This window comes from Mus pahari, chromosome 2 (assembly GCF_900095145.1).
Source record: "Mus pahari chromosome 2, PAHARI_EIJ_v1.1, whole genome shotgun sequence".
NCBI classification, from domain to species: Eukaryota; Metazoa; Chordata; class Mammalia; order Rodentia; family Muridae; genus Mus; species Mus pahari.
This window is the reverse complement of record NC_034591.1, coordinates 6,252,206-6,275,507: the sequence shown is the minus strand read 5'-3', so window position 1 is coordinate 6,275,507 and position 23,302 is coordinate 6,252,206. Positions and strand designations below refer to the sequence as shown.

At 35.3% G+C, this 23,302-nt stretch overlaps 1 pseudogene; it reads right to left on the bottom strand.

Moving 5' to 3' along the window:
- Positions 1 to 8,590: 8,590 nt before the first annotated feature.
- LOC110316120 lies at positions 8,591 to 9,837 on the bottom strand (annotated as a pseudogene).
- Between the last annotated feature and the right edge of the window lie 13,465 nt (positions 9,838 to 23,302).

Here is a 23,302-nt window from a genome sequence, read left to right as displayed (position 1 = left end):
TAGCCCTGGCTGTCCTGGAACTCACACTGTAGACCAGGCTGGCCTCGAACTCAGAAATCCGCCTGCCTCTGCCTCCCAAGTGCTGGGATTAAAGGCATGCGCCACCACCACCCGGCTTCTGTAGTATTTCTTATTGTTGACTTTTAATTTTATTGTGGTCAGGAAGAATACAGGGAGATGTTTAAATGTCCCTGTACTTACTGATGCATTCCTGGGCTATGATCTATGATGTATTTCAGAGAAAAAATCACATGGATGTCTGGAAGCAATGTGCCCTTATATAGTTTCAGTGAAATGTTCTGTTACAGTTTGTAAATTGCTTCCACTATGGTGTCAATTATCTCTTATCTTCTCTGTTTCCTTTTCTTTTTTGCATTATATTTTAAATTTTTTATTTATTCTTTGACAGTTTCATAAATATGTACAATATATCTTATTCATATTAACCAAAATTCTCCTTCATTTTTCCTTCAAATCCCATAAACACATCTCATTCTCACATTCACAGCATGTGTTTAAAATACATAGGAGGTAAGGGCAGAAACTGGGTAGGTAGCAAAAGTAAGTCTATCTGCAAAGAGTTGTGAAGGAATTTATTTCCATTCCTTTAAGTTCTTCTGGGATCTATTTATTTATTTCTTTTACATTCACCAAACTCTCTGAAGATATTCATAGTTGTTCTTTTGATTTCTGTGTCTTGAGTTTGGTCTAGGTTGTTCTCATTTGGAACTGTTATTATGGGGTTGGTGATGTGGAGACAACACATACTGTCTTGGTTTTCATATTGCTTATGTTTGTGCAATGGGATCTGGTAAACTGGAGTTAGGTTATTGGATAGGACTTTTGATATGAGTTTCTGGCTTTTGTGTGCTAAATGAGTGTATAGATCTGGATTCACTGTTTTCCTGACTTGGCTGGCAATAAATCAACTATGAAATACTTAAACCTCAGTCTAGGAACCTAGATATTTAGCTAAGTTGATGGTTATGGGGCTTTTTGGTTTGTTTGTTTTGTTTTAGAGAATGTATATATTTTACTTTATTTATTTATTTGTTTTTTATTTATTTATTTTTTTGGTTTTTCGAGACAGGGTTTCTCTGTATAGCCCTAGCTGTCCTGGAACTCACTTTGTAGACCAGGCTGGCCTCGAACTAAGAAATCCNCCTGCCTCTGCCTCCCGAGTACTGGGATTAAAGGCATGTGCCACCACGCCCAGCTCATTTTACTTTACTTTTTCTTCCTTTTTAAAATTAATTTATTTTTTAAATCCATATTTTATTCCCCCCTCCCGATCTACCCTCCAACTGTTCCACATCCCATACCTCCTCCCCACCACCCTGTCTCCACATGGATGTCCCCATACCTCACCCCACAAGACCTCTAAACTCCCTGTGGCCTCCAGTCTCTTGAAGGTTAGGTACATTATCTCTGAATGAACCCAGACCTGGAATTCCTCTATTGTATGTGTTTTGGGGCCTCATATCAGCTTCTATATGCTATCTGTTTAGTCGCCCAGTGTTTGAGAGATCTTAGGGGTCCAGATTGAAACTGTTGGTCCTCCTACAGGATTTCCCTTCTCCTTGGCTTATTTCAGCCTTCCCTAGTTCAACAGTAGGGGTCAGCTGCTTCTGTACATTGGTTGTGTACAAATATCTGCATCTGACTCTTTCAGCTGCTTGTTGGGTCCTTTGGAGGGCAATCATGATAGGTCCCTTTTTGGGTGCTCCATAGCCTCAGTAATAGTAATAATAGTAATAGTAATAGTAATTAATAGTAATAGTAATAATAATTAATAGTAATAGTAATAGCAATAGCAATTAATAGTAATAGCCTTGGGACCTCCCCTTGAGCTGGATTCCATTTTGTGCATGTGGCTAGACCTTCTTTTCCTCAAACTCCTCTCCATTTCCAACCTTTTAATTCTTTCAGACAGGAACAATTATGGGTCAGAGTTTTGAATGTGGGATGGCAACCCCATCCCTTACTTGATGTCCTGTCTTCCTGCTAGAGGTGAGCTCTGTAAGTTCCTTTTCCCTACTGTCAGGCATTTCATCTAAGGTCCCCCGCTTTGAGTCCTGAGAGTCTCTCACCTCCCAGATCTCTAGTGCATTATAAATGGTTCCCACAACATCTTATTTCCCAAGGTTTCCTGTTTTCATTCTTTCTGCTGACCCTCAGGGATTCAGTCCTTTTACCCCACCCCAAACCAAATCAGCTTCCTTTCTCCCCCCACTCTCCCTCCCCCATCCACTTTTCTTCCCAGTTCCCTCCCTCCCAACTTGTGATTGTTTTCTTTTCTCTCCCAAGTGGGATAACCTAGGTCTAGTATGCTCCTATTTGGTCAAGAATAGCAACTGGAAGATGCAGGAAGAAGAAGAAATGCAGTGTTTTAGGGAAACCTGAAAGAGCAGAACTGGAAAAAAAAAAGCAAGTATATGACCTTATGCAATGACTATAGGTTCAGGAAAGAGCAGCAGGTAAAGCTCTTGAGTGTTCTCAGGGCAAGGATCTAAGAACCAAGAGCAGAAGCACTGAGCCTTTTGTACCTGATGGAGGGTCCCTGAGGAACAGTGGGTAGTTTGGGAGAGTCCCCAAAGGAAAGAGTCAGAAAAGGCTGCTGAGGCCTCATGCGGTAGTTCATTGGTCAATACCCTTACGTTGAGACAGAGTCTCAGAGCCTAGAACCTCACAAGTTAGGTAGGTATGCCAGTCAGTGATACTACCCCAGAACTGTGATTATTAGTGCATGTCACCCATCCTGATACCACAACCAGTCTTTAAACTGTAAGTTCAGGAGATAAATATATCTCAGCTCTTTGCAGTTGCAAAGAAATTACTTTACTAACTGAGCATTGAGTTTTAAGGGCAGGGAAAACATATTAGTAGACAATAACAACAGCTATAGTGTGGAAGACCACCTAATCTTTAGAAATGATTTTGGCTTAAGAGTAAACTAAAATCTTATTATTTATCCACTCTGGTGTTGCTTTGACATCACAAGCGCCTTGCGGCAAGGTCTAAGCACAGCCCCCTCATGCAGTCAGCAGTATCAGAGGAGAAAGGAGGTAATTCTAAGCACCCTGCAAAAGTTCAGAAATAATATTTGCAAAATAGATGGATGAGCAAAAGCGGATTAGCTTCTACTAAATTTGTTTGAGTTTACTTGTATCTCAGAAATTTCAGGTGACCAAAATAAAAAGTACCCTTCAGGTGTCCCCTTGAAAGTCTGAGAATAAACTGCAGAATTGCATATTTTATCTCATTGCGAAAACATTCATCGTCACCTGGAACATGGACATTTACGATAATTCTGCTATTTAAACATCACCCCCACAAGAGTGCAGCTGCCTATTAGAAGAGCCATCTAATCAGTACCAAACACTCCAGACATGTGCTAAATAAATACATAAATAGATATCCTGCCAAACAACTCATGCAGAAAAAAAAACTCACTTAAATAAGGTTAGCAAAGAGACATCTTCAATAGTATGTAAACGTTTGCAACCAATATTGTTTTATCATGCATTTTTTAATTTTTTCCTCTATTTAGAAATTGTTAAACCTTGTAAATCTAAATACAATAAGTATTTTTTTAAAGAAACTCATTTGAGAAGCTACATGTTTTATAAAAAATTGACAAATGAAGTAAATGGAAACAGTATGTAATCAAATGTATAAAATACTATTCAAAACTGTGAATATTTTAAGACATTAGAAGAAAGCCATTGACATTTCGGGAGGCAAGAATAAATTCAGCACAACAGAACTCAGAGTGGTTTTGGACCTCAATTTTCTAGTTCTTAGGATAGAGAGAGGCTAGGACATAAAAATAGCAAAAAAAAAAAAAAAAAAGCACCTATAGGCCTGTAGGGAATGGCACTATTAGGAGGTTAGGAGGTGTGGCCCTGGAAGTATGTCTTTGTTAGAGGAAGTACATACACAAGAGGTAGGCTTTGAATTCTCGGAGGCACAAACCTGATCTTTTCCAGCTTCCTTTGGATCAAGATGTAGAACTCTCACCTTCTTCTCTAGCACCATGTCTCCCTGGATGCTATATGCTTCTCACCACGATGAAAATGAACTAAACATCTGAAACTGTCAAGTCTCAAATAAATGGTTTCCTTTGTAAGAGTTGCCATGGCTATGGTAACTCTTCATAGTAATAGAAACCCTAAGACTCAGACAACCTCCTTAGAGATTTGGATTTTAGAGGACAAAATGAAAACTATGACTGTAAAAATACCTTTCCAATAGACATAAATTTAATAATTAATTGCATTAGCATGTCTTTTATTGTTTAAATGAACGTTCCAATACTATCCTTAATTTGCATTTAGATTCACCTTCTCTCTTGGTTTCAAAAACACACACACACATACACACATATAAACATAAATTTTACTTTATTTCATTGTTTAGAAAAATTAACTGTCACTATGGTTTCACTCATATATTGAAAAGTTAGCTAAACATATAGCTACACTAAGTGTAGAAATAAAAATGTATCAGATTTTATATTGATTCAGTAAGCATGGAAAATATTTTGGTTAAACTTCTTAAATGCCTTCTTTAGTTACTCAGATTTTCTCAAAGAAATAAAATTGACTACATTTTTATTTAACTCTATTACAGTAATAGAAAATACTGAAGGAAATTTGGGTTTCTATGTATTCTATGAGGTCATACTATTGTTTTAAGGGCTATGAGACCTACACTGATAAACACTTCTAAATGCTGTTAGTTTGTATTTCTTTTTTATTAGCTTTAGCTAGAGTTTAATAAGATGTGATTTTTTTATTTGTTTTTAAGAAAGAATAGGTTTTATTTTAGCTCACAGTTCCAAATTAAACTCCATCATTGCTAGGAAATCACACCAAGACCTTAAGACAAATGATCTAAACTTGAGCCATCTTGTCTCAGCGCATCTATCTCAATTGTTGAAAAGCAGAGAATAATATTAATATGTGAGGGCTTGTGCTCCATACACTTTCTAAATTTATACAATTTATAATACTCAGACTATGAAATAGAGCAACCTAAACATAATAAAATTCATATACAGCAATCCAATAACCAATATCAAATTGAATACAGAGAAAATTAAAGCAATTCCAAAGAAAACAAGGATAAGGAAAGGCTTCGATACTTCCCTATATATTAAATATGGTTCTTGAACTGCTAGCTAGAGCAATAAGAAAACTAAAAGATAAGAAGGGAACAGATATTGGAAAGAAATCAAAGTATTTCTATTTGTAGATGATATGACAATATACTTAAGTGACCACAACCATTCTACCAGAGAACTCATACAGCTGATAAACACCTTCAGCAAATTCACTGGATACAAAATTAACTCAAAAACGAAAAATCAGTTGCTCTCCTTCTATAAATAATTAACAGTCAGAGAAAGAAATTAGAGAGACAACATTCGTTACAATAACCACAAATAATATAAAATATTTTGATGTAACTCTAAGCAAGTGTGAAGATCGGTATGACAAGAACTTCAGGTCTCTAAATAAATAAATTAAGGAAGACATCAAAAGATGGAAACATCTCCCAAGCTTATGGATCAGTAAGAGTACCATAGTGAAAATGACCCACCTTACTGAAAGAAGTTTACAGATTCATGTAATTTCCATGACATTTTCAACACAATTCTTTACAAGCCTTGAGAGAAAAAAACCTCTCAACTTCATATGAGAAAACAAAAATCCCAGGAGAGCTAAAACAAAGCTGTAAAGTAAAAGAAATTCTGGAGTTATCACCATTCCTGAGTTCAAGATATACTACTAATGCTTAGAAATAAACTGCATGGTATTTGTATAGAAATAGACATGTTTTGTAATGGAGTGGAATTGAAGACCCTTAAATATCCACATACCTATAGTCACTTGATTTTTAGTAAAGACAAAACCATACAATGAAAAAATGAAAGCATTTTCAAGAAATGGTGCTAGTGTAGTTGGATAGCCGCATGTAAAATAATGCAGAGAGATCTGTATTCATCACCCTGCACAAAACTCAATGTCCATGCAGATCAAAAAGCTCAAAATAAAACCAGATACACTAAATCCAATGAAACAGAAATTGGGGAATAGCCTTGAACTCATTAGTACAGGAGACCAATTCCTGAACAGAACTTTAATGGCTCAGTCCCTAAGATCAACAGTGGGTAGATGGAAGCTCATGAAACTGTAACAATTCTGTAAGACAAAGGACACTGTCAATAGGGGAAAAAAGCAGTAGCCTACCAATTGGGAAAGGAACTTCAGCAACCTTACATCCAACAGAGTGTTAATATCCATAATTTATAAGGAGCTCAAGGAATTAGAGACCAACAATCCAATAAATAACTTATATAAAAGTAGGGTAAAAAGCTAAACAGAAAAATCTAAACAGAACAATTTCTAATGGCCAAGAAGCACTTAAAGAAATGCTCAGCATTCTTAGTTATCAGGAAAATACAAATCAAAATGACCATGAGATTCCATTTTATACACATAAGAATAGATAAGATCAGAAATTGAAATGAAGCATATTCTGAGGATGGTGAGCATGGTAGTGGGAAGACAAACCTGTACAAACAATTGGAAATCAATTTGGCACTTTCTCAGAAAACTGAGACGAGATCTACCTCAAGACCCAACTGTACCACTCTTAGGCATATACCCAAAAGAGGTCTCACTATTCCACAAGGATAGTGGATGCTCATAGCAGTTTTATTCATAATGGCCAAAAACTGAAAACAACCTAAATATCCCTCAACCAAAGAATGGATAAAGAAAATAATCCATCTCCACAACGGAATACATTTCAGCTATTAAAAACAAAGACATCATGAATTTTGTTGGTAAATGGATGGAATTTGAGGATATCATCCTAAGTGAGGTACCCAGAAACAGAAAGACATGCATGGTATGCACTCACTTATAAGTGAACATTAGCCATAAAGTACAGAACAACCAGGCTGTAATTTACAGACCAGGCTGTAATTTACTGGGTCATAAGAAGGTCCCAAGGGCAAATGCATAAGTCTCACTCAGAACAAGAAATAAAATAGTCATAGTATGTGGATAGAGAGAAGGAAGTGGCTAAGAAAGGAGCTGAGAAGGGGAACAGAGATGTCAATCAGATATGGAGAGATGGGGTGGGGGTGCTGAAGAGGAATGAAAACAAGAATGACTACCAGCACATGGGGTGGGGGTCATCTCTAATGACTAGCTGGAGGCCTGGTACAGGAGAGGATTAGCCAACCAATGACTTCTCCAATTGAGATCCATCCCATGTGAGAGAGTCAACTCCTGACATTGTTAATGATACTCTGCTATGCTTGCAAACAGGAATCAAGCATAACTGTCGCCTGAGAAGCTTCATCCAGCATCAAAAGGAGGCAGATACAGAAATAGTTTTACCCAAAAATCCAGCTGTACTGATTCTGGTCATACCACACCCAAATTTTGCTTTATCATACCACAAGGACACATGCTCCACTATGCTCATAGCAGCTTTCTTTATAATAGCCAGAAACTGGAAACAACTCAGATGTTCTGAAAAGTGGATAAACAAATTATTATACATCTACCTAATGGAATACTACTCAGCTATTAAAAACAAGAACATCATCAAATTTTAAGGCAAATGGATGGGACTAGAAAATATCATCCTGAGTTAGGTATCTATACCCAAAAGGATATGCATAGTATATACTCACTTTTAAATGGATATGAGCCATAAAGTACAAGATACCCACAATAAATTCCATAGACCCAAAGAACCTAAACAAGAAGAAAGGCCTAAGCAAGGATGCTTGAATCTCACCTAGAAGGGGGGATAAAATGGTCATAGGAGGCAGACAGAGGGGGGAACAGGATGGGAGAGGAGAAAGGGAAAGGAATTGAGGGGTTCAGGATCAGGTGTGGGATAAGAAAGGAAAGAAGGTCAGAGGGCCAAGAAAATGAATGGAAATCTGTGGCTGACAGAGCTGAGGAGATGGTAGCATCTCTAGGACATGCCAGAGTCCTGGGATAGAGGAAGCTTCCAGGAGTGTTTTTTAACTGAGACTCATAACAGTGGGAATATAGAACCTAAAGTGGCTACCTCCTATAGCTACACAGGATCCCTAGTGGAGGAATAAAGACACCAACACACCCACAAAACATTTGACCCAAAAGTTGTCCTGTCTACAAGAAATGCAGAGACAAAGATGTAACAGAGACAGGGAATGACAAACCAATAACTGACCCAACTTGAGACTCATCCAATGGGAAAGCATCAATTCATGATACTATTAATGATACCCTGTTATGCTTGCATAAAGGAGCCTAGCATCTGTCACCTGAAAGGTTCCACCCAGAAGCTGACTGAAACAGATGGAGAGATTTACAGCCAAACATTGGGTGGAGCTAAGGACTCTTATGGAAGAGTTGAAAGAAGGATTGAGGACCCTGAAGGGTATATGAGCTCCACAGGAAGATCAACAAGTCAACTGACCTGAGAACACAGGGCTGGACCTAGCTCCCCTCCCACCACATATGTAGCAGATGCACAGCTTGATCTTCATGTGTGTACTCCCACATGAATATCAAGCTCAAGAACTCAAGAGCTCACAGAGCTTCCTCACAGTATTTTCACAGATGACTTTCAGGATCTTGCTCTGTTGCTGCACTTCTCAGGAAATGTTCAGGGGCAGGTCCTCAAAGTAAACCATATCATAGATAAAGTTGAGGTATTCAGTTATCAGTTCATCACAGCTGTCCATGAGGAACACACAACTGATAGATAGTTTGATTTTGTTCTTCTGGTTGTTCTCAAAACGTCCAAGGCGGCTTGCCAAGGAATGAAGAGCAATGGCTCAAATTCCATCTGACCTTCTACAGAGAAGTGTCTGACTGCCAAGTAGCCCTCCCCAGTCATTAGTGAGGCACTTATAATATTCACCATATTCCTTTTGAGGAATGTCATCAGTGTTACTGGTCTAAATAAACTTAGTCTTATTCAACACTTCCCAATCAATACATTTCTCTTTAGTTTTCTTTTTCTTATCTTTGCCATTATAGTGCTCTCCTTCTGATCTCACATCTTCCATATTAGACTTTTCCTCATCTTTATCTTCTTACTCTTTCCCACCTTTCTCTGCCATGATATCACTTAATTTCCCTTTCTTGTTCCTTCTGCAAACAGAGGAGATAGGGTAGCCTAGGGACTGTGAGTGCTTCTTCACTACTTTTTTGGCCCTCCTCTCCCCTAAGTATTCTGTCTGGTCTTCTTTGAGATGAAGGATCACTTTTTTACCCCTTTCAATAGGCTCATCATAGTCTGCTTGAACTGTGGAGGATCCACCAGCAGAAGACTTCCAGGCATACTGTTCATGATCATTGTGCTTTGTGCTTTCTCTACCACTAGATAGGCTGAACAGAATCCAACACAAAACTGTCTGATCATGAAGATGCCTGAAACAGCCTAGAGAGCCTCCATGAACACATTTGTGTCATGCTTAGCACTGGTTTGCAAGTTATTTATGAGGTCAGCCTTGTTCATGTCAATGCCTGTGTCTACCAAAGTCAGAGTGTGTTTCTGGGATTGGAGATGATGCCAATTTTCAGCTATTTGCTGCTGTCTGCCAGGCTTTCATCCCAGATCTTATCCAAGGCATCAGAAGCATTAGAGATCCACTCCCAGTGGAAATATTCCTTGTTTGAATACAAAGGATTAATGATGAACTGAGCATGTTTCTTCCTGAAAGGCAAAGGCATCTACCTCTTCCTCTCCATGGTATGCTTCCTCAGGCACTGTGACAGGAAAGCCAAGTAGTAGTGCAGGGTGGACCAGGACCATGTCTGACTAACACAGGAAGCCTTGGTTGAACAGGGGTGACTCAAAAACAGTATGTGTTTTCTTTATTGATTCCATTACCAATGCATCTTATAGTTGGTGGAGATAATGATCTATGACCAGAAATTTCCCCACACAGTACGATATTCCCAGAAGGCAATGTAGCTCCTCTGCTTATCCCTGTTTCTTTCCTGAATAATGAGGCAATCTGTTATTCTGTAGTATACACAGAATAACAGTACCCTGTGTCAAGTAGGCAAATGCAAAAATGTCTACTAAATCATAGTGTACTGCAGGCTCAAGAATAAGAATCTATAAGAACAATTCATTTTACTATTATAATCTTTTAAATATGTGAATGTTGGATAAAAGTTTTAAAGCTTCTTAGCATGCAACCAAACATAGTTTTTAAGAGAAAATAAAATTTAAGAATATACTAAGAATTTGTAATTTGTAGTTCCATCATGATGCAGTACCTCAATGAGATTGATTTGCTTAAGTTTGCTATCTCATTTGTTAAATTATTTTTATTTTCATAATTTAGGAATCACCCAAAGACATAACTGTTTTATACTACATTCTGACAATAAAATTTAAAATTTAAACTAATATGACATTTTTAATCTTAAAATAAAAATATACATATATAAATTTAATGTTGGTACTTTAAAATAAAGCAACAGTGTTATGCTTGGGGGGGGTGTCTCAGATAATTAGCATTCTTGCCTTCTGCTACAGTGCTGTGTGTTGGCTGACTGTGCATACTTCTCTATTGCTAAATGACCTGCCTTTGCATTTAATTGAATAATGTTCTGACAGCTTTAATCAACCGTAAAATGTTACCAGCAGAAAACAGACTGAAGCCTTCAGATGGTTTTTGTATGTATTCAGTATTGGGATAAACAATACACATTGTTTGCGTTGTTCATCATCACCTTACCTGGACCCTACCTATGTGTGCTTTTCAACCAAAATCAACCTTCACAAAAAAAAAAAAAAACTGTTCAAAGATGATTAATGAACATCCATTTTCTACAACAATGGGCTGTTTCTATTCACAAATGAAAAACAAGAAGGAAATAGCTTTGTTGAATAAATTAAGCTAGGGAATCTCTTCTACTAAATAATTTTAAAAAGTTTTAAAAATTAGCATTCATGAATTCAAATGAAAAATATATACCGTTGATGTATTGACAACCCAAATAAAATTTCTGTACCAAAGCAATAGTAATAAAAGATCAGGTACAAATCGAATTGTCTTTTAATTCTGTTAAGTCAATTAAATAAGTATGCTTGACCTGGTGTACCTGTGTAGTCTTTATCTATATACCAGGTTGTTAACTGTCACAAATGACTTAAAGAAGGATGATGGTTTCAAAACTCTAGAGTGTTTTAGTCCTTTATTTCCATAATCTAATGTTGGGAGAGCAGTAATTCATTGGTAGGATGGTCACAAAAGAACATTGTAAGTCCTTTCTACAATTCCAAGAACAATTCTGACAATTCAATACTGCTTATAGCTGATTCTTGGTATCGAATATAATATCTGAGATTTCAGAGCAGTTTTGGAAGTAAGGTTAAAATAAGTGAATGCTGATGTATATGGACAATTGGCTGGTAACTAACATGTCCCCTAATAGTTAGAAAATAAAGCAGGCCTGATTCAGAAGAAAAAGGCAATGGTTTTTCAGGATTTTCAAAAAATGACAGAGGCTTTGTCCCTATTTGTACCCCAAAGGGCTTTACATGAGCACAGAGCCCTCTGGTTGTTACTCAATACTAAACACAATCATGGTCCGACACATTTCTTGTTTTAGGAGGACATCCAAATATCACAAGGGCCTTGTTTGGTTTGTAAAATGCCCATGATATATTAATTGATTTCTGATTATCTAAGTTTCTGGGCTAATATCCACTTATCAGTGAGTGCATATCTAGTGACTTCTTTTGTGATTGGGTTACCTCACTAAGGATGATATCCTCCAGATACATCCATTTGCCCAAGAATTTCATAAATTCATTGTTTTTAATAGCTGAGTAGTACTCCACTGTGTAAATGTACCACATTTTCTGTATCCATTCCTCTATTGAGGGACATCTGGGTTCTTTCCAGCTTCTGGCTATTATAAATAAGGCTGCTATGAACATAGTGGAGCATGTGTCCTTATTACCAGTTGGAAGATCTTCTGGGTATATGCCCAGAAGAGGTATTGTTGGGTCCTCCGGTAGTACTATGTTCAATTATCTGAGGAACCGCCAGACTTATTTTTCAGAGTGGTTGTACAAGCTTGCAATCCCACCAGCAATGGAGAAGTGTTCCTATTTCTCCACAACCTTGCCAGCATCTGCTGTCACCTGAATTTTTAATCTTAGCCATTCTGACTGGTGTGAGATGGAATCTCAGGGTTGTTTTGATTTGCATAGGAAGGGGATTTTTATAAAGTCTCTCTTAGACTTATTTCATGACTAACATTCCAGCTGACCTCTTACCAAGTAGGAAAGACATGTATGAATAACAGTGAAAGACAATTTAAATTGCTCTCTCACTTTAAAACTTTTCAAATTATATTTTAAATCAGTATGCCTAATAAAAATTATATTAATAACATTTCTAATCTAGGTAAAGGCCAATTTTGTACTAAATACTGTAAAGGTTTTGTTGCAAGTTTTAAGGGAGATTTTTAAAACAAAGGGAATAAGATATTAAAGGTCATTTGTAATATCACTTCAAACATAATTTTTAAAATTACTGGTTGGTAGACTAATAGATATGTTTTATAAAATCCCTGCATATAAAACAAATTCTTAGAACACTGGATTTAAAATATGCACTCTAATCTTGCTTAGTGTAAATAGACTTCATTTTCAGGCTAGAAATCATTAGTTTTCACATAAAAAATATGTTCTCAATAAAATTTCTTGTCATTAAACATCTTGCAATAGCCTTATATTTTATGTTTAAAAAGTCTATTATATGAAAATATGCACATTGTATAATAAACTATATAAAATTATACAATGTGTTAAAGAAGCTAACAGACATAACATTAAATTTGATAGTTCACAGAAGAATTGAAAGGGAATCTGAATTCAAATTTTGCTTTCTGTTTGAGTCATGAGTTGATGGTATAGAAATATAGTATTCTCATTGGGTCAGTCTGATTTATTTCATTTTGGTGTCAGGTAAAATACACATGCATGTGCTTACAAATTCTTCATCCCCATTGATTTTCTAAACTGAGTTGAAAAAAGTTGGTTTTGAACCAGTAAAGAGATGTCATAAATAAGCAGAGTTTCTTATTAGCTATCAGATCATTTCTTTTATTTATTATGATAGAAAATTAATAGCAAAATATATACTCTATTATATTTGTATCTTTGGCTACTTTATCAGTCAAAATTTTAAGACATTGAAGAAAGGAATTGAAGAATCTAACATAAGGTGATAAGATCATCCTTCTTTTGGTCATTGGTTGGTGGAATTAATATTAGGTAAGACAATCCTATCCAAAGAAATATGTAAATTCAGTATAATAGCCATAAAAGTATCAGTTCATTTTTTTAGAGAATTAAAAAAAAAATAAGCTTAAATTTTATATGGAAACACAAAAGACCCAGGATATATGAGGCAATCATATTCAATAAAAACAATAGAGGTCCAGCCTGGTCTACAGAGTGAGTCCCAGGACAGCCAGGGCTACACAGAGAAACCCTGTCTCAAAACAAAACAAAACAAAACAAAACAAAACAAAACAAAACAAAACAAAACAAAACAAAAACAAAACAATAGAGGTATTGCCATCACTGATTTCATCTTGTACTACAGAGGTATAACAATAAAAATCAGTTGACATAAAATTAAACAGCCTGATCAATAGAAAGGGACTGAAAACAGATAATATCCCATGTTTCCATAGCCGGTCAATTTGAGGCAGAAGCCATGAGAAAAAGACACCATCTTCAACAAATAGTGATGATAGTTATGTGTAGGAGAATGAATGCAAAAGCTTTGGAGTTATACCTGATCTCCTGAAAGTGATAGAGAAGAAGTAGAAAGTATGCTTGAACTCATTGGCATAGGAACAGGACTCCTGTTCCTGTTAAGAATAAAAAAGAGAGATGACAGGACTTCAATAGCAGAGGAATTCATACAAATAAATTTTTAAAAACTAAAAAAAGAAGACCACATGAAACTAAAATCTTCTGTACAGAAAGAGAGAGAGAGAGAGAGAGAGAGAGAGAGAGAGAGAGAGAGAGAGAGAGAGAGAAACCACCATCAATCAAATGAAAAGGAAGCCTACAGAAAGAGGGAAAATGTCCTAGTTTCTGTGAGATATTTTTTCCAGAACAGTTAAGTAGTTAGATCCCTGATCCAAAGTATAATTTCTACTTGCATAGACTTTTCACGACTATTGTTTGCTTATTCACTTTTATTTACAACTATATGTTATTTCTCTAAAAAATTATAAAATATAAGTCATTTGGGATGTTTACATCTATTAAAGTAATTAGGAATATGCCTTCAATGACAGTTTACATAAATTATTTCTGATACTGGCTATATAATCACTGCTGTAACTTCTCTTAAATTTAGGTTCATGTGCAACTAAACATTTGTGTGTAATTTTTATTCTAACACTCTCAATTACTCCCATACAGTCATGAAATTTGGAAGCAGAATCATGGAAAAAGTAGTGTTGGTATGAACCAAATTGCCAGTGCTTCCATCAGTGAGTTTATGCAGATACTGATAAAGTAAGTTACTGAACATAAGAGACTAATTTCTAATAATATCTTTTTGAAAAAAAGTGCACAAGAACTAAATTTCAATTTGAAGGTAAAGCAAAAAGTAAATTGAATTTCTCTGTCTCAGTACCCAAACACTCCCCAGTGGGCTCTACACAGTATCCAACAACATTGCAGATAGCTTCCAATTTATAAACCAGACACCTTTGTAATAAAAAACCCTCCATAGAAGCATAAGTAGTATTTGGGGACATAAGAACATAATCTTGAGTTTTTAAAAAAATTATAATGATACCATGTATATCTTCCTTTTCCTCCCTTCAAACCCTTCCGTGTCAACATTCTCCTTACTGTCTTTATAAAACATGGTCTTATTTCTTAATTATTGTTATATACTTACATGTGCATAGAGAGATAGATGATAGATAAATTAGTAGATAGAAAATATATAGGTAAGTAGATTATAGATTTATAGATGATGATGATGATAGATAGTCAGACAGACAGACAGGTGATAGATATATGTTCTTAAATCATTTGCCTTTTAGTTATTATTTAGTTTCAGTTCCATCCACTTAGCTAAAGAGCACTCTCTTGATCATATTGAATGTTTCTTGATAATCGTTGAATCTCATGTTACCTGAATCGCCATCATAGTTTTTATCATAACACCAAATAATCTGGATACAGATAATATTTAACATTCATTTTGTTGCACCACTTCTCTCTGCTTTGTTTTTTCACAGATATGTTACCTAACTAGAATTTATGTTGAATATATATATATATATATATATATATATATATATATATATTCTCTCAATAGAGGATGGTTTAATTGAGAAAAACACTTCTGAGAAAGACATTTGAAAATCTGAGAAAAAATGTTTAATTGCGTGTGTGTGTGTGCGCATGGGTGTGTCTGTGTCTGTCTGTTTCTCTGTGTCCCTGTCTTTGTCTGTCTGTGAGTGTGTGTGTGTGTGTGTGTGTGTGNGAGAGAGAGAGAGAGAGAGAGAGAGAGAGAGAGAGAGAGAGAGAGAGAGAGAAAGAATCCATGTGTAGGAATGCCCTAAAGTGGTAGATGACTATAAAACAAGGATCACTAGATGTAAAAATTGTATTAAGTAATGAGAAAAAATTGAAATCTTGTTTTTCTAGAAGGATTTTTAGAGGAGGGAATCAAAAGTAGATTTGATCAAAGCATATTTTATGCACACATGAAATTCTTAAATAATAAATGTTAAAAATGTTTATTATAAAGCATTTAGGGCCTAAAGCCAAATCACTGTAAGCACTTCGAGTGAGATAACTGTTTTTTTTGTAGGGAGTGACATTTTTCACTGAAGGGTTATGAGGAGCATCCTTATGATATAAGAAATATTATAATAGACTAGACAATCATACCTTCTCTGTATATTGTCACATGTTCCCTGGGGATAGCAACTGCTTCCCAGTTGATAATCTGCCAGAATGATGAAAAACCTCTGAGTTTGTTAGAAATGGTGGCAAGTCATTGACAGTGAAGCAAAAGTGCTGTTCTTAAATACATTCAAAATGTGCTCCCATAGCATAACATTGGAGCACTAGTATTCACAGACAGAAAGTAGATACACTAAAAAATGGAATAGGACAAAACAGACAAATATAGCAATGCACCAAAGGCACAAGACACACATATAGAGATGGAGATATCCACAGTTTCCCACATAGGAGTTCCATAAAAAACACAAATTTTCATACAATGTATGGAAATGACCTGTAAAGTTATTATGCTCTGACACTTTATAAGACAAAGAAAGCTCCAATGAAACCATTGTGTTCATTTGGTGCAGGAATTCTACTGCTGGGCATAGGGTCTGCCCTTAACAGTAGTTTGCTTCCCTGCTAAGACATGCATTGGAAAAAAATCATTTGCAAGTGGATTCCAATTGGATCTACCTTCTGGCTTAGATATAGTAGAGTCTCTTCTCAGCTGTCAGATTCAGTCTATTGCAGACAATGTTAAGGACCTGTGATGGCCCTTATAGTCTTTCTGTTTCTTCTTTCAAAGAAGCCTTTGGAGGAGGAATTTGATGGAGCTATACAAACTAGGCCTGAGTATTGCAGGGTCTCTTACTCTCTGCACATTGGATATTGAATTCTCTATTTGTTCCTATCTATTGCAGGAGAAAGCTTCTCTGGTGATGGCTTAAAAAGGCACTGGTCTATGTGTGTAGACGAATGTCATTTGGAGCCATTTTATTGCTATATTCCTTTAGCATAACAATATTGTTTTCCCTAGGCTCCTGCCCTATGTTGTCTCTGGTTTCTGTAAACCCAAGCAGTATCAAGTATGGATCCCATCTCAAGCAATGGGTCTTAAGTCAAATTATATATGGATTGTTTATGCCCAAGACCTTTGTGCCACTATTGCACCAGCATATTTTGCAGGCAGGCCACCATTGTAGATTAAAAGGTTTGTATCTGAGTTAGGATTTACCTTTCTCCTCTGGCAGCTAGCAGAGTATCTTACAATATCACCATTAGTTCGTAGGGTGAAAGACATAGTCACTAGCTCAATATCTCCAGGTTCAATGAGTTCTATAGATATTGTCTTCACCAATATGGTCTTATTGTCAGTTTGTAGAGAGCAACCAATAGCCTCCACAACAGCCTGGATTATTTGGTGATTCCCATGAGATCCAATTGCTTATTACTCAACTAGATGTCATCCATTCCCAGTACTAGAAGTTTATTTGGTAATGAGAGACATCAAACTGGGGCTCTGTCTTCCTGTTTATTTGACAATTTCATTTAAATCAACTATGTACATGTATATACTTCAGGAAGCTTTCACTGGATTAAGTTAAGTTTCCATACAACTCAAATGGTCCTTAGTTTTAGCTGTTCCTGCCTCTATTCCCTCCTTACTTCCCTTTAGCATGCCCTTCTCTGTTTCACCCTCCTATTCCATTTTGCCTCTTGTCTGTCTATAACTCTTCTGTTTCTAATTCCTAGAGATGCATTGCTTCCCTCTAGTTCCTTATACTTAAACTCTGTGGTTATACAGATTATATCTTCCTTAACAGTATCATAACAGCTAACGTCCACAAATAAGTGAATATGTATCATATTTGTTTTGGGTGGTCACTCAGAATGATTTTTTCCTAGCTTAGATATTTTTCAAAACCTACTTTATTTGGAGTTATTAAATGTTTCAACCTTCCTTCTATCTCACTGACCATAAGTAGAGGAAAATGAAAGGTAATTAGAAAAGAGTGTTTATAAGATGTTTATGTTTATATTTATAAGATGTTCTTTGTGGGTTATTCCACTCTTCATTGTCAGGATCAATAGCAACCCAGTTCAATGGTAAACACCAAACATGAATAAGTGGCCAGAATCATCTGCAATACCACAAGATATTCTTTTGTACATTTCTATGAATGAAGTGGAGGCCAATGAAGACCATCAGAGACTGCCAAAACCAGAAATGCAATAGCATCCTTTCACTGTTTGCAGTGTTCCACTTATATTACTTTTAATCATCATGTGCCCTTTCAAGTGTCTGTTTTCAGCCAAACATAAGAAGCCCTCTCACAAGACAATTTCCAGAAAAATATCATGGGACACAACTGTATTGTTCAAGAAACCAGAAATATCTACTTTGTATATATAAATTTCATTATTTCATTTTTTAATGGCAAAGTAATATTTTATTGTGTAATTATATGATATATTCTTTAACCTTTCATTCACTGATAGACATCTAGGATGTTCCTATTTCCAGGTATTATAAATAAAGCAGTAATGAACATGATTGGATGCCTCTGTAGTAAGATGAAGAATCCTTTGGGTATAGCTGGATCTTGAGTAACACTGATTCTCAGGTTCCTGGAAGAAATACTACACTGATTTCCATAATGGCTGTACAAGTTTGCACTCTCAACTGCAACCTCATCAGTATGAATTATCTCATCAGTAAGATTTATTGCTCTTTGCAGTCTTGATGAGTAAAAAATAAAATCTCCAGCTGCACATGTAGCAGAGGATGGCCTTGTCTGGCATCAGTGGGAGGAGAGGCCCTTAGTCCTGTGAAGGCTCAATTTCCTAGTGTAGGGGGATGCCAGAGATGGAAGGTAGGAGTGGGTGGGTATGGAAGCACCCTCATAGAAGCAGGGGGAGGGGAAGCCAGGAAAGGGGTTAACATTTGAAATGTAAATAAATAAAATATCTAATAAGAAAGGAAACAAGAAGAAGAGCTAAAAGAAAAACAGAAAAGAAAAGAAAAGAAAAGAAAAGAAAAGAAAAGAAAAGGAAAGGAAAAGAAAAGAAAAGAAAAGAAAAGAAAAGAAAAGAAAAGAAAAGAAAATCTCAAAATAATTTAGGTTCACAAGAATGTTGAATATTTCAAGTGTTTTCTTAGTTATTTGAGTTTTCACTATAGGGCATTCTCTGTATCTATAAACAATTTTTAATTGAGTTATTTGGTTTTTTAGTGTTGAGTTTGTTCAGGTTTTTTTTTTTAGTTCCTTATATATTTTGAATATCAGCTATCTAGTGGACGATAAAACATTTTCCCTGTTGCATAGCATGCCACTTTGTTCAAGTGTTTATGCCCACTGTGATATAGAAGCTTGTCAGTGTAGTGAGGTCCAATTTGTTAACTGTTTTCATTAGTGTTTATTATAATAATTTTCTATTCATAAAGTTTTTTCCTGTGTCAATGAGATAAAGGTTGTTCCCTAAATTTTTGTCTATAATATTCAGCGTATCTGGTCATAGGTTGAGATCAAATGATCTTTTATCCATTTGTAGTTGATTTTTATGTGGGGTAATAAGTATGGATTTATTTGAATTCTTATACATGCTGACATCCAATTCATTCAGCAATGTTGAAGCTAAACAACATTGTTGATGATGCTGCCATTTTTTCTAGTGTGTATTTCTAGTTTCTAAAAATAAAACAACAACAACAAAAAAAAAACCAAAGATATGAGAGAAAACATAGTAAACAGAACAAAAGAATGTAGACTTGTTTGGAAGTAGTTCCTTGGAGTGATTCCAATATCTTTACATCAAGATACCAGCAGTCTAATTCAGTTGTGTCACAAAACTCAATATGAATCAGCAGTAGTGGCACAATCCAGTAGAAACTGCCAGGCCTCTACTGAATTTTCAACAACCAGGACCAGATGGGACACAAGAAGAAGTTCTTTGCTGTGCCTCTCTCAATGAAGCAAAGATCAGTGAAGACAAAGATGAGAGACCACCTAAGTATTGCAAAGCTAGCTATACAAGCAAGTGCAACATCACCATCAACATTGAGTCTTATTTATACTTCCTGCAAATATTACATGTCCTCCAACAGGTCTTGCCTCAGTAAAACATTAGATGCATCAGTGTCATTGCAGGAGTCAGCCTCACGATGTGAGTCTGTCAGCAAAATATCATGTGAGTCTATCTCCTGACATATCCAGAAACATTTACTTTAATCTCCCACAGTTCTTTCATTGATCAGTTTTATTTTAGGTAAATTGGTATTTGTGTCTCCATATAAAGCTGAAAATTGTTCTTTTAAAATTTGCGAATAATTGTGTTGGAAATATGGTATATATAGCTTTAAAGTGTCTTTGGTAGGATGGCCATTTTTACTATATTAATTCTATAGAGAATTGTTGCAGCTATGTTTGTAATGGAAAATGGTATCTAGTTTTCTTTTTTGGGTCTTTATGCAGTTTGTTTGAGAATCAGAGTAACTATTGACTCATAAAAAGAAATGAAAAATGTTCCTTTCTGTTTCTATTTTGTGGAATAATTTGAGGAGTATTGGCATTAATTCACCTTTGAAATCTTTGAGTTGTTGTTTTTTTTTTTTTTGTGGCTGTTGTTCTGTTTAAGTTTGGTTTAGTTTGTTTGAGTTGATTTGGTTGGGAGACTTTTAATTACTCCTTCTATTTCACTAGTAGTTAGAGGTCTTTTAAAATTGCTCATCTGATCTTGATTTAAATTTGATAGAATAACATATATATGTGAAAGTTCATACATGAATGATATTTATGAAATAAATTTGATATATATAAAATATATATGATATATATAAATATATATGATGTATATGAAAATTATTTTTCTGTTTTAGGTGTTCTAATTTGTTGAAATACAGGTTATTAAAATATGTCCTCATGATTCTTGGATTGGCTTGGTACCTGATTTTTTTCATCCCACTTTTCCTCTCTAATTTTGTATCTTCTTAATTATGTATCTTCTCTCTCTACTCTAGTTAATTTGGCTAAGAGGTTATAAACCATATTGATTTTCTCAAAGGACCAACTCATTATTTTAGTTTCTTTGATTTTTTTCACATTTTTGTTTCTACTTTGTTTACTTTATACCTCTGTATATTTCTTGCCATCTATTCTTTGAAGTATTACTTCTTCCTTGTTTAGAGCTTTCATATATGCTATTACTAGTGTAAGATCTCATCAGATTTTAATGTAGGCATTTAATGTTGTGAATTTGGCTTCTAATATTACTTTAATTTTATCTAATAATTTTAGATATGTTGTTTTCATTTTTATTAAATTCTAGAAATTTTTAATTTTTTCTTAATTTTTGTTTTGACCCATTTTTCATTCATTGGTGACTAGTTCAATTTCCATGAATTTGTAAGCTTTCTGTTTTTCTGTTATTAATATATAGCTTTAATCTGTGAATGAGGTGTGTTATCACCATTTTCTTGTATTGTTGGGAATTTTTTTGTGTCCAAGTAGGTGGTAAATTTTGAAGAAAGTTCTATTGGTTGCTGATAATAAGGTTTATCCTTTTGTGTTCAGGTGAAATGTTCTTTAAGTTCCATTAGGTTTATTATTATATTAACCTATGTGTTTCCATTCTTAGTTCTGTCTGGGTAACTTGTCTATTGACAAGAGTAGAGTATTGAAGTTGCATATCATCAGTGTATGAGACTCACAATGTTATTTAAGCTAATTTAGTGTTTCTTTTATAAACTTGGGTGTTCTTGTGTTTGGTACACAGATATTAAGAATCTCATTCTCTCAACTGTTTCTCCTTTGATGAGTGTGTAGAATTCTTCTCTATCTCTTCTGATTAGTTTTGGTTTATAATCTATTTTATTATCTATTAAAATGGCTATACCAGCTTGCTTCTTAGGTTGCTTTTGGAGTATCTATCCTTTTTATCCTGATGTGCATCTTGATGCAAAACTGTACTTGTTCAATGAAGTAGAAAGATGGATGCTGTTTTGTCTCCATTCTATTAGTCTGTTTCTTTTTATTGGAAAAATGATACCATGAAGTTAAGAGTATTTACTGAAAAATGTTTGTTGGTTCCTGTTACTGTGTTATTTTTGTGTGGTTCTCCACCCCCCTTTGATTTGTTGGTTTGGGATTGTTTATTCCACATGTCTTCTTGTTTGTGGTTTTTTCACACCATATTTTTTCTTTGTCTATTTATAGTTATTGAAAATTTTGCTGAGTGTAGTAGTCTGTGTTGGTATGTATGATCTCCTAGACATATAGAACATCTATCTGTTTTGGTTCCTCTGGGTTTTAGGGTCTCCATTGAGAATAAATAGATTTCTCAGAAGTTAATAAGTATTTTAAGAGAGAGACAGAGAGTCAGAAACATATAGAAAGATGGAGAAAGAGAAACAGAGATAGAGACAAAAAGAGAAAAAGGAGAGAGAGAGAGAGAGAGAGAGAGAGAGAGAGGAAAAAGAAAGAAAGAAAATAAGAAAGAAGGAAGGAAATAAAGAAGGAAAGAAGGAGGGAAAGGAAGGAAGGGAAAGGGAAGGGAAAGAGGAAAGGATAGAGTAAGGGAAGAAAAACAATGAGGCGTTGAAATTGGCCCCTAGAGATTATGTTTTAAAAGAAAAACTGGCATGGTGGCATAGACTTGTAACACCAGAGGTAGGGCAATGAAGACCAACATATTCCCATCTTTCTCTTCCAGAGAGTGCAGTCTATTGATGAAATCCAGGTCTGAGAGAGGCTCCCGTACCAAACCAAAACCAAAACTAAAACCAAACCAACCAAACAAACAAACAAACAAAAACCAAGTTGATTAGCACCTGAGAATTACTGATACCTGAAGTTTTCACCTGGGGTCCAGTCTTTACATAGACATACATGAGCACATGCTGACATATACACATACACTCACACACATGTTATTAACATGCACATACAGAAATAATGTAAAATATTTAGATGCAGAAAAATTGCTTATATTGAAGCATAATGTTGTCTATACCCTGAATCCTTTTAGAAATTCTCTATTCAGTATACACAATATGCTTCACTCAGAAATATGGACATTTACATCCATATCACCAGATATACAGTTATATCTCTGTGGACTTAATGTAATCTAAGTAGTAATAAATTTGGGTTCAATTTTATGACATAAACAACAAGATAACTATTAAAACTAAATTGTTTCTGTTACTTTAACTGATCCCATATGCTTTAGAAAGTTATCAATTTTCTGAAGAGCATTTAGTAGTCCTGTACTTTAAGAGAGAGTAAACTCAGATAATGATTTTGTGTAAGTGGTTCATATATTTTCAGTGTAAAACCAGGACTAACATACATATCCAGTAATAACAATGCATGCAAATTGATGTAAATTGATGCTTCTGTCTAAATTCATGTACTGTACATTGCATTGTGTAAGGAACAACTCAGCTCATACCTCCCACACATTGAGAATTAGAGCTTGA